Genomic DNA, 12,482 nt, shown 5'->3' on the forward strand with positions numbered 1-12,482 from the left:
TGCCCTTTGGACTCACGAATGCACCAGCTACTTTTCAACATCTCATGAATGATGTATTTCGTGAATTCTTAGACAATTTTGTCGTATACTATCTAGACGATATCCTGATCTATTCTAAGAACGTCGAAGAACATGAAATACATGTTCGTCAAGTATTACAAAAACTTAGAGATGCAGGATTGTACGCCAAGATGGAAAAGTGTGTATTTCACACTACTCAAGTTGAATTTTTAGGATACATCATTTCAAATGATGGTCTCATGATGGATTCTAAGAAAGTCCAAACAATCATGGATTGGAAGATTCCAAGGACAGTAAGAGATGTCCAATGTTTCTTCGGATTTGCCAATTACTATCGGATCTTCATCAAAGATTTTTCACGAGTTGCAGCTCCACTTACACGCTTGACTAGTAAAGATAAATTCCAATGGAATCAAGAAGCGGAAGCAACATTTGAAGCCTTGAAGACATCGTTTGTCTTTACACCAGTCTTATATCGTGTTGACTTTTCCAAGGCATTTTTTATGGAAACAGATGCATCAGATTTTGCCTTGGGTGCAGTTTTATCACAAATGGGAACAGATGACAAACTTCATCCGATAGCTTTTCATTCAAGAAAATTCTCAGCAGCCGAGATCAATTATGAGATCCACGATAAAGAACTTCTTGCGATCGTGGATTCCTTTCAAGAATGGTGTCATTATCTAGAAGGCGCTTCTAGTCCAGTCACTGTGTATACAGATCACAAGAACCTCGAGTATTTTATGTCAGCACGCGTATTGAATCGTCGTCAAGCTCGTTGGAGTATGTCTTTGTCAAGATTCGAGTTCATTATCACTTATCAGCCAGAAAAATAACAAGGTTTGTCCGATGCCCTATCTAGATGTTCTTATTTTACATCAAAAGAAGGAGATGCAGCTTTTGAGCAACAAAGAACGGTCCTCTTGAAACCAGAGCAATTTCATCTCCGAGCAATGAAATCAACATTGATTGTTGATTCAACTTTTCTCAAGCAAATCCAGTCTAGTATGCCCTCAGACCCTCTTGTTCATGATATCGAGAATAATTCTTCCAAGTCTCATGATCCTTCTAAGTTCTTGTTCAAGAATAATCTATTATATTTTGAAGGACGCCTATATGTTCCAGAAGGAGAAGCACGTTTACGTGTTCTTCAAGCACGTTTACGTGTTCTTCAAGCACATTTACGTGTTCTTCAAGCACGTCATGACTTTCCAGCAGTAGGACACTTAAGATATAATAAGACTTTGGAACTCATATCAAGAGATTTTTGGTGGCCACAAATGTGGAAGTCAGTCAAAGACTTTGTACAATCATGTGATATTTGTTCAAGATCAAAAATTCCTCGTCATCGACCTTACGGACTTCTTCAGCCATTACCAATACCAGAACAACCATGGTCTTCTGTTTCTATGGATTTCATCACAGATCTTCTAAGCTCAAGATCTTATGATTCTATATTTGTGATAGTAGATCGTTTCACCAAGATGGCACATTTTGTGCCATGTACAAAATCTATCACAGGTGAAGAAACAACTAAGCTTTTCATTGATAATATCTATCGCTATCATGGATTACCTAAAGATATCATATTGGATAGGGGAACTCAATTTGTGTCAAGATTCTGGAGGACTCTTTTCAAGATTTTAAAAGTGGACATAAAGCTATCTTCGGCTTTCCATCCTCAAACTGATGGACAAACAGAGCGCGTAAACTAAGTCTTGGAGCAATATTTAAGGTGTACTATCAACTACCAAAAAGATGATTGGACAACCCTTCTGCCATTGGCAGAGTTTGCTTGTAATAATACGGTACATTCTTCTACGCAACAAACACCTTTCTTTGCCAATTATGGCTATCATCCACGACTTGATACTTTTGATTTTTCAAAAGTTGATAATCCTGCAGCAGAAGATATGGCAAATCAGTTGTCAGAGTTACATGCAATAATGAAGGCGCAATTGAAGGAAGCTCAAGAACGACAAAAGATCTATATCGTAAGGAGCAACCACAATTCAACGTGGGTGATAAGGTATGACTACTTCGTCGCAATATCAAGACTACTCGACCTTGTGACAAGTTGGACTATCGTAGGCTTGGCCCCTTTTCTATTTCCGAACAGATCAACCCAGTTGCATATCGGTTACATCTACCGGAGTCAATGAAGATCCATCCTGTATTCCACGTGTCTCTTCTTGAACCATATAAGACAGTGGATATACAAGGAAGAAGACAAATGCCACCGCCTCCTATAGAAATAGATAATAATGAAGAATTTGAGGTGGAAGAGATATTAGACTTAAGGCGGCACCAAAATAAGCTGGAATATCTTGTTCATTGGCGCGGGTATGATATTAGTGAACGCACATGGGAGCCATCCAGGAATCTAGTAAATGCATCAGTTAAAGTCAAAGTTTTTCATCAATGACATCCATCAAAATCAAGATGAAAATCTCTCTTATAAAAGAGACAAGATTGAGGCAAGATAACATTCAATTTCCTATCCTTGTTTGTAACTTCTTTGCATTTGTGATGCTAATTAGATGGAGAGCCAACAACCAGCGGATTCAACTCAAGAACCTTTGTTTGCTGACCTGCCGGACGAGACATTACGATTGTCACAACCTTCAAGATGACGCAATCGAGATGAAGATCTTCAAGAACGACATGTTCTTCTTCGAATAGATGGTGAGATACAACGCATTTGGTATCAAGATTTGGGAAGGGACTCCCGATGTTTGGTGATTTTGCTAGAAGTAGGAACAACTCCTGATGGTGTTCCAAATATTCTATTCGAAGGAAGTTACGAAGGCCTCAACAATGATCAAATAATTGGGTGGTCTTCCCGCCCTGGTATGGAACACTACCGATGGTTGAGAGGCCCTATCAATCATCTTTGAAGAGAACAGAGATCAGAGTATGTAGCAAATACAATTCGTCGCATCATAGATTTCCTCAACATATGATGACCGCTCCTCGTGGAACTCGTCTCTAGAAGGGGGGGTAATGTCACGGCCATAATCATGTAAGCTAATAATTACATATAGAAATAGGTAGAAGTAAATAAAATTAGATAAAAGTAAGTTAATTCTATAATATTTAATGTGGAAGCTTCTTAGAAACTTCCTAGATGCTGCTTTGACTTCATAAGTGTCTTTAATTGACTTTTTGGATTAGAAACGTGGTCAACAAGTTGGCCATGTGCCACACATGTTGTTAGCTTGAAGATCAAGCTAACTATGTGGCCCACACGTAGAAAAACTTGCCTTGTAAGTCAAGGCATGTGTCCTACAAAGTCAACACATATTGGAGGTCTTATAGAATGTCGCCATGTAGCCCCTAGTTAGATAGTATATATAGAGACAAGAGTGAAGGCTTCTTCACTCTTGTCAACTCCTTTCTTGCTTCTAGTCTAGGTTCAAGAGTCTTTAGTTTCTTGTCTTATGGCAATAGCCATTCCAGTTTCCTTTTAATATACATATTTGTTTATATTTTGACTTATTATATCGAGATAGCCTTTTTGTGTATATTTTCCCTCATCGAGTCTTTGTCCTTGACACCCTATCAACCACCTTAGAAGAGAACAAAGAACTGAGTATGTGACGAATACAATTTGTCGCATCATAGATTTTTTCAACATATGATGACCACTCTTCATGGCACTCGTTCCTAAAAGGGAGAGGGGAGGGTAATATCATGAACATATATATGTAAGCCAGTAATTACTTATATAAATAGGTAGAAGTAGATAGAAATAGATGAAAATAAGTTAATTCTATAACAAGCTAACTATGTGGCTTATACATAGAAAACTTACCTTGTAAGTTAAGGCATGTGTCTTGCAAAGTCAACACATATTGGAGGTCCTATAGAACATTGCTATGTAGCTCCTAGTTAGATATTATATATAGAAGCAAGAGTGAAGCCTTCTTTATTCTTGTCAATTCTTTTCTTGCTTCTAGTCCAGTTTCAAGAGTCACAAATTTTCTTATCTTTTGGCAATGAATCATTTCTATTTCTTTTTCATATATGTACTTCTTTATTTCTATTTTTTTACTTTTTCTTTGACATGGATTTTATTGGTTTATGCATCATCTTCCAGTTCATGTCTTTGACAAAAGCTAATATCTTTTTAATTAGTTATATAGAAAGTAGAATATATAATAGATTTAAATTGATTTCATTACTATAAAAATCATCAAGATAGGAAACTATAGCCTTCAACTGATATTAGTATTATAGAACCATTATAAGAATTTTTAGAATTTATTTAGAATTGTTTAGGAATTTTTAAACAATTTCAAAGACTTTGATAAAATTATGTTTTACCACTTCATGAGCTATTATGAAGAAATGGAGTAAGAATTGAAGGCTACACAAGGTTCTTCAGCTAATAGGGTATTTTTAAACACTATGGTGAAATCAAAAATATAAAAAAATGAGTTTTACTAGTAGAAAATAGGAGGACCAACAGCTAGCCTAGTCTTTATATGAAGGGAGGTATATAAGTCCCATATGGATTGTAGCACCTTGGGTATAGGTAGGAAGATAAAACTAAGGCCTCGTGGCCTCTCTAGAAATCCATATATACTACATGTGAACTTTGGTGAGGTTCGAACTCTTGATCTATAAGCAAGTTACTCTTGAGGTAAAATATTCTTACTTCACTTTTCAATTATTTACTTCTTATTTTTAAAACTTCATAACTTATTCATAGTAATTTGGATTTACATGTTTCTTATGTTATTGGAAAGATAATAAAACTACCTATCTAAAAATATACTTTTTATTTTTTATTTTTACTTTTTATTAGATGAAAATATAGTGAACACACTCTAATTTAATTTTGGATGTTGTAATTACTTAATTTCATTTCTTCCACTTATATTGTAGTTGTTCTTCTTTGGTTTTTTGCCAATTGCATACTTCACCTCATACCACCAATTACAAACAACTCTTAATTAAAACCATCTTGTAATTGGATTAAGGAATGAAATTTATACTCACAATTCTCAAGAGCTAAGGATAATGATGTGGATTTAAAAAAAAAACCATGTTACCTTGTAGATGTGATTCCATAATTAAGCAGATAGAATAATAATAATAAAATAATCATAATCATAATAAATAAATTTTAAATGCATGGAATTTTTAAGTGACTTATTATAATAAGTGTGAATGGTAGGAGAGGTTTTGCTTGACTATTTGATTGATTTAGGAAGGTTAAGATTGATTTAATCCAGATTGAATAAGAGCTAAAATTTCCATTGTTAATTCACTTATTGTGAAATAGAATAAACTTCCAATCAGTTGAGTCACACTCCACGAGAACCTCGGCCTCCGATCCAATCGAGCAGCAAAGCGCCCAAAAACCACCGATCTAGAAAAAAACGCTGCCGCTGCCAACAGACCATACAATCCAGCACGAGTATGCTAACTCCGCCAGTAGCACCCTGCCGGAAGTGCTGCCACCAACTGATCATGCCGCACCACTCAATTATACTGCACCACCCACAGAAATCGCCCTGCCGCTGTAGTTGCTGCAAATGCCAAATCGGACTAGACAGCCATCATCCCGCCTTAGTGACAGCGTCACTTTTGCCTTAGAACCAGAACCACACTACCCCTACATTCCAGTCGACTTCATCAAGCTCTCCTATCCAACCGACATTAATTGTTTCTTCGGAATCTCCCTTGAACCTTTAGAATTGGTCACCTTTGCAGAGGCAAACCTTCATCCTGGATGGCGGGAAGCAATGGACCAAGAACGCACTGCCGTTCTCAAAAATAAATAAATAAATAAAACTGGAAACTCTGCAGCCTGCCCCCAGGAGCTTCAACCATCTCAGAAAAATGGGTATATAAAACAAAAACAGGAACCGATGGGAAGCCTAGCAAATTAAACGCCAGACTTGTTGCATGGGGCTTCCAGTAAAAAAAAAAAGTATCGACTATGACGAAGTCTTCGCCCCCGTCACCAAGTGGAAAGTCGTTGCACTTGCTTCAAGTCACCAATGGCCGATCTTCCATTTAAATGTTAAGACCGCATTCTTGCGTGGCGACCTCAAGGAATCCGTTTATATGGAGGTCCCAGAGGACTTCCGACACTCTACCACACACAAAAAAGTTTGTCGATTGAAGAAATTCCCCTATGGGCTCAAACAATGGGCTCAAACAAGCTCCCCGTGCATGATTCAAGAAAATCAATACATTTCTAGACGATCATGGTCTCTCAAGTACTGAAGCCGACTACAATTTATACAACCTCCGAGACTCTAATGGGAGTCACATTTCTAATCCTCTATATCGACGACCTTTTTCTCATAGGATCAAACTCTGAAAAAATCCTGTGGATCAAGACAAAACTCATGAAAAGGTTTGAAATGTCGGACCTAAGGAACATCAAATACTACTTGGGCGTAGTGTTCATCCGGAACCCTAAGGGAATCTTTCTCGCCCAACGGGCATATGCCTCTCATATATTGACAGAGTTCGGTATGCAGGATGGCATACCGTCAATGGTCCAAAAAATGGCGGAAGATTTGAAACTCAGTAAAGAGGAGAGTTCACCCTTAGTCGATGCCCAAAAGTTCTAGAAACTCATTGGTATGCTAATCTACTTAGTCAACACAAAACTTGAAATTTTATTTTCCATAGGGGTTCTCAGCAAGTTCATGCACAGTCCGAGAGTGCCCCACCTTCATGCGGCTAATCAGATACTCAAATATGTGAAAAGAACACTAGATCTCGGGATCTTCTACAAACACAACAAAAGCCTCACCATTTTGGGATATACACACTTGGACTAGGCAACTGCCAAGTCGATCGAAAATCCATCACGGGATAGGTCTTCGAATCAGCAGGAAGTCCAGTCTCCTGGGCATCAAATAAACAATCAACAGTGGTTGCATCCTCCACTGATGCAGAAGCCCGAGCTCTGGCCGAAGGGATCAGAGAAGCAATATAGCTTCGAACACTATCTTCCTGAATCCACGGCACAGTTCCAGATCCCATCTCATTATTCTGTGATAGCCAAAGCTCATTCAAATCGACACGCAATCCTGTCGTCCATGATAAATCAAAACACATGGAGATGTGGTTCCATTACATCCTAGACAACGTGCTTACAAGAGTGGTAGACCTCTTCTACAAACCCACCACAGAAAAAATCGCGGATCTTCTCACCAAACCACTAGGAAAATAGCGAATTACTAAACTTCGAGAAGAAATGGGCATACAAGATTGAAACACGCTAATGTAAGTCACCTCTTACAAACGACTCTGCCTCCTCAAACTCTCTGAATTTTCTATACCTCGCCCCTCGATATCCACGGACTTGGTCCTCGCACTCCGACCAAGACAAGTATACACCAGTCTTTCGTTCGCGCAACACACCATAGAATCTCTTCGACGAAAGCACGGGGCTACTCCCAGACAAACAATTTGTCTGCTGGTCACCTTTGACTCGCGGCGTACTCTTGGTATGCTCATCCTCCTCTAATGATTGCCTCACAATTCCAGAAAAACAATCTAGAAACGAATCGCAGCAACGACGCAATGCGGCAATGAAGAACCACAAACCAATCAAGATGCACCACAACGGAATAAACAAAATAGTTTCACAAGTAAGATCAAAACCTTCAGCTCAAGCACTATGAATAGGCAAAAAGAAAAATAGGAGGTACATGCCTACCACCGACATCTCATCAGCATCCCGAAGACCCAAGAATCTCGGCCGACAACCAACCATCTCTTCGACCTTCATCCTGAACAAAAGCACAACTACAGAGCAATGCTCCCCGAATCATGAAGACTCCATGCGCGAGCGGGTGTCAGAATATCTCGCTTAGGGTCATGGGGTATTGAACACAATAACGAAGTGATCTGTCCGTTCACCAATGATCTCCGTGCATCCAGTCATTAGACTGAGTATATATAGAGCCTCAGCATTGTGAAATATAATCTCTTCTTGATTCATTTCCATTGATATGTATGTATTCGATGCTTTCTCTAACAATGTGCAGGTCGAAGGTTCAGATCATTCCTCATTTACAACAAATGAGAATGAAATAGTTCTTCAATATCTTTGGACAGATGCGCTCTTGTGTCTCAGGAGAAACACACTTAGTGCTGTAAGTTCTCACTTTATCGGAGGTCATCCTTCCGCTAAATTATGATTCGTGACTTGCAGGTAGTTAATTTGTCTCCAGTGAAGCAGATAGTATCTGAATATATTGGTTATTTTCCTATTTTTCTTTGTGGAAGATGGCTAGGGTCCGAACTGCTCCAATGATTGCTGATCAATATTTTTCGAAAGAGCAAGGGTTTGTATGGGCGCTTGTCCCCATCGTTACTGCATCTAATTGACAGGGAGCTGAAGTGCAGTTCTTCTGTGCCACTAATCTGGTTCTGTTATATAATATATTATAGACACTTTAGTCCAAGTACTATCTATGATACTCTTGCTTCAGTGTGATAATTAATTCTAGGCTGTTAATCTTAAGATGTCAACTTCGGAGTGTCGTCATGAGAATTTGTTGACCAGTGGAGAAACAAAGCTGATGTTGCAATGGTTGCGCAGTTCGTATTTGAGCTACAGATTCTTGTTTCTCTCAAGGATCATTAAAAACCTGTTTAAATATTCTTAGCAGCAAGGACTGATCGACTGGTTCTAGGTGTGTAAATACTTTTGTTTCACTTGGACGTCGTTCAAATTTCATGTTTGAAAATAACAATACTAAACATCTATTAGCACTTGCTTCGATTTTTCTTAGTAATTATATTAATAATTATTATGAAATCGGAGAAAATTGATAAACTATGATTGGGATTTCGTGCTGGCTTATCACTTGCCAATACCAACAAGCTTACGTGTACTTAACACACAACGTACTGGAGATAGGTTTTGACACATACAATATGACCACTCAAATCAACAAATCCAAGTTCTAGCTCAATTAATAGCTCGAAATAACCATCCTCAGGAAAATACAGTATTTTCAGCTCACTTACAAGAAACCCATTACAACTATAAATTGCCAAATCCGTATGATTAGGAACAACCAGAATTTACGTTGTTCTCTCTCCAACATCTTTCACAAATTTTCACCATTTTTCACTTTGAATACTGAGAATCAGATGATTAGATGCCTCACTTTAAACGTTTTTTTTTGAGGACTTACCAATGAAACGCGTGATTCTTGAAATATTCACTGGACTGTGTCTGTCTGTGTGTGTAAACCACATTTTTATGGTTCCTTTGCATTTCCTCTCTCTGATGCAGTACTTTAGGTCTGCATGTTCCTCAAAATCGTGTTGAGCTTGCGGCAATGTTGTCTTTTAAGGACGTCGTGGTGAGACCCTTTGAGCACGTAGCTTACATTGAAGCAGCGGAACTACTCAAGAACACAATGAAAATGTGAACTTCCGGTCAGGTGTGTAACCTGTTTTGCGTAGAGCGTATTAGAAGTTGCTTATCTGCATCACTTCAGAATTGAGTGCTGTTATGGATCACGGTACACCCATGAAACGATAATGTGGACCATCCTTCTAACTTCATAGGTGATTGTGCATGCCGCTGCAGCACTGACTTTGAGGGCCTTGCTCATTAGATGGGGTCTGATTTTCAGAGTAAATATGAGCTTCATCTTACAGGAGTGATTTACAGTGGTAACTCGATCATTACTACGGACTTCCCAATGGTGTTGTCAAGATTTTAAGACTTCCTTAGATGAAAGATTTAATAGTAGTCGATGTACTGCATGTAGTGAAAAGATCACATCTGCATTTGATGTGTTCTTTAATTTGACCTTTTGTATGAGGCAAATTAAAGATGGCATAAGTTTGGCTCCCATGGATATTCTGGTTCCCGTTTGTACGGTCCTTCCACGTTAACCCTTTCAAATACTTCGCTCACTGAAGCCTGTGACGTGAGAAACTGCGCAACAATCAGCATGTATCAGATCTCAACTTTCATGTGCTCTGTAGATGGAAAAACCCTCTTGAGTATAGTGTGCTTTGAGCAATGTTTATGTTTGTGTAGAATGATTAATATTGTTTGCCATACAATGCAGCTCATCTTTTGGCAACCTGTGACATCGAGTTAAGTACTCTCTCCTGTGCCTTTCGACACATGATATGTAACAGGAGAGACTCAAGTCGGAGGACATTCAACCATGTGAAATTGTTGCACGATAAGATTGGGAGATTATTAGTGATAGTCAATTCGAGGGGTAGGTAGAAGTTTTTAAGAGAAGGATCGAGGAAGTTAAACTTAATAAGAAGGGCCACTGGCTGCATCTCGATCTGCAACGTGTTAATTCTGGAATGCTCTTCAGAATAAACAAGACTTGTTGGGAAGCACTTTTTCAGCCGGGGTCAAACTAGTCATACGTGATTATAATGAGTTTTTTGAATGTCCTGATTTTTTGGCAATTGTTCTGAAGCATCTGTACTTGTGGATGCTCCACATGCCGAATTGGTAATGCTTTGAACTATTCGTGCAGTTTGCGTAAGGGATTGAAGACATACGAAATCTTCATTCCATTTCCAAGAACTACCAAATCAGCAAGGCAACAATGGCCACGACCTTTTTCTGCAACAATTTTTCGCAATTTAGTTCCGAGAAACCCGTCGAGGTGTTACTAGGGAGAGATTCAAACTACCACCATTTGGCCAACCCCAGCAGAATTGCGATTCACTCCCAAACTGCCATCAGGTACAAAGCACGTTGAACAGCTCACACTTCCAAAGCTTGTCGTGGAGTAATGCCATCGTACTGTCCGGCTGTTCTTGAGCATCTAAGGACTGCGTCGCTACATGGCAGCAGAACGATTAAATGCCTGGCACCATTTTCATTGCTTTTCGAGTCTTTATGTTCTGGAGAGAACTTTAGAGCTTTGCAGTTAATGCCTGGTACGTACACATCGAGTGCATCGAGACTCCTGGAGACACATAGCATTCTAATCTGTCGAGAGCCCTGGACGGCTCAATATAATGTGATTGATAATCAATAGGGGCGCGGACTCTGCAGTTTCTTCTTCCTGGAAGAGCCTCAAGATCCAAACATCTTCTGGTCTCCTAGCCTTGGGATGTGAGCACATTGCCGAGGTCCTTGATCTGGACTGACAGTCTTCACCGCTGTCTCCATCGATGGATATATTCCTTCCATTCGAGAAGCATTCAAATTAAACTAGTGAAGTAAATGACCACCCAGTTTGGATTGTAGTGCAAGTGTCCATTTAATGGATCCTGAATAGAATACACGGGAGCCAGATCATTCCAGCAGAAAGTGGAAGTTGACACTGGTCGTGGAAAAGCTGTCTGGCTCCTCATGAAGAGAACCAAACTCAGCTTCACAGTCCAAGTGTGCTCCAATCCCCTCCCAAGAAATATTGTTTCGGTGAACGATGCCCGAGACCATTGTGCAAAATTTCTGACAGGTCTTTCTTCATTTTCCATTTCTTTTTTCTCCCTTGTCACGTTTTGAATGAATTCAAAGGAGGAATCTTATCAAATGCTGAATGACGGAGCTGGATGCATGTTCAGTTCAGCTGGGAAGCAGTGCCCAGGAAGAAATCTGAACCGTGACCCAGTTTCATCTGTTCGTTTGTTCTTTTTTCTTATTGTTTTTTTTTTTACTTTTTTCTTTTCTTTTCTGTAATTAATTCTGCTCCTTGATTTTTTGAGTTGTTGAGAGTAGTTCAAATTTGAATTGGTAATTAGTACAATCTGTTGAGTGATTTAACAAACTGAAGGGATTTATTTGTTGTTATCATTATTATGTAAATTGAATAAAGGCTGTTTTCTCCGCACGCCTAAGGTATGTAACGCTTGAACTTTATTACCATTCATGTGTGATAGAAAGTATTTAACATGCAAGTTGATGGCAATTGATAAAGGCTATTCAAATAAATAAGCATTGAGAATAAAATCTATGTTTATAGTATAAAATTCCTAAGAACTGAAAATATTGGTCAATTTTCTTTTTATTTGAATAGTGCATTCAACACACGGAGAGAAAATATTAAAAATATTGGTGACATCAACAATAAATAATATGTTTCTACAATAATAAACTATATAAGAGTAAATCTAATATGCTTTTATTAGAATAAATCTAAGAGGCAATCATCAAAGATTATATATATATATATATATATACATGGATAGGCTTAGGCTACAAGCACACTCTAAGTTGCTAAACATGCACTCCAAATTACTATATATAGATACAAGAAAAATAAAAGCCTCTAATTTGCTAGTTTCTATTGTATAAAGCTTGATACTTGCAACCACTACATATAGGTTGAGAATGTGGCAGCCCCCTTGCAAGGATTTTTGAAGGCAAAGCTCCAAAAAAAAAAAAAAAAAAAAAAAAAAACTTTATATGGACTAATCAATTTTGTAATCTTAATATATTTTTTTAAAACCTCGTCTCTCAGAATTTATATCTCTCTCTCTAC

At 38.4% G+C, this 12,482-nt stretch overlaps 2 long non-coding RNA genes across 5 annotated transcripts; one reads left to right on the top strand and one right to left on the bottom strand.

The window, feature by feature from the left end:
* Positions 1-5,249: 5,249 nt before the first annotated feature.
* Positions 5,250-7,966, bottom strand: LOC149988231 (uncharacterized). Of its 2 annotated transcripts, XR_016505041.1 has the most exons (3): positions 7,712-7,966; positions 7,332-7,515; positions 5,250-7,002 (listed from the first exon to the last, which is right to left on the bottom strand). It is a non-coding gene; the product is annotated as an uncharacterized LOC149988231 (long non-coding RNA). The 2 variants fall into 2 exon arrangements; XR_016505040.1 differs by lacking the exon at positions 7,332-7,515 and having other exon boundaries at positions 7,712-7,936.
* Positions 7,967-8,009: 43 nt separating this feature from the next.
* Positions 8,010-12,482, top strand: LOC149988232 (uncharacterized). 3 transcript variants are annotated; one of them, XR_016505043.1, is made up of 4 exons: positions 8,019-8,150; positions 8,600-8,693; positions 9,302-10,735; positions 11,034-12,482. It is a non-coding gene; the product is annotated as an uncharacterized LOC149988232 (long non-coding RNA). The 3 variants fall into 3 exon arrangements; XR_016505042.1 differs by having other exon boundaries at positions 8,139-8,693; positions 9,302-9,452; positions 10,092-10,735; XR_016505044.1 differs by lacking the exon at positions 8,600-8,693 and having other exon boundaries at positions 8,010-8,150.

This window comes from Physcomitrium patens, chromosome 10 (genome assembly GCF_059467195.1).
Source record: "Physcomitrium patens ecotype Gransden chromosome 10, ASM5946719v1, whole genome shotgun sequence".
Classification (NCBI taxonomy): Eukaryota; Viridiplantae; Streptophyta; class Bryopsida; order Funariales; family Funariaceae; genus Physcomitrium; species Physcomitrium patens.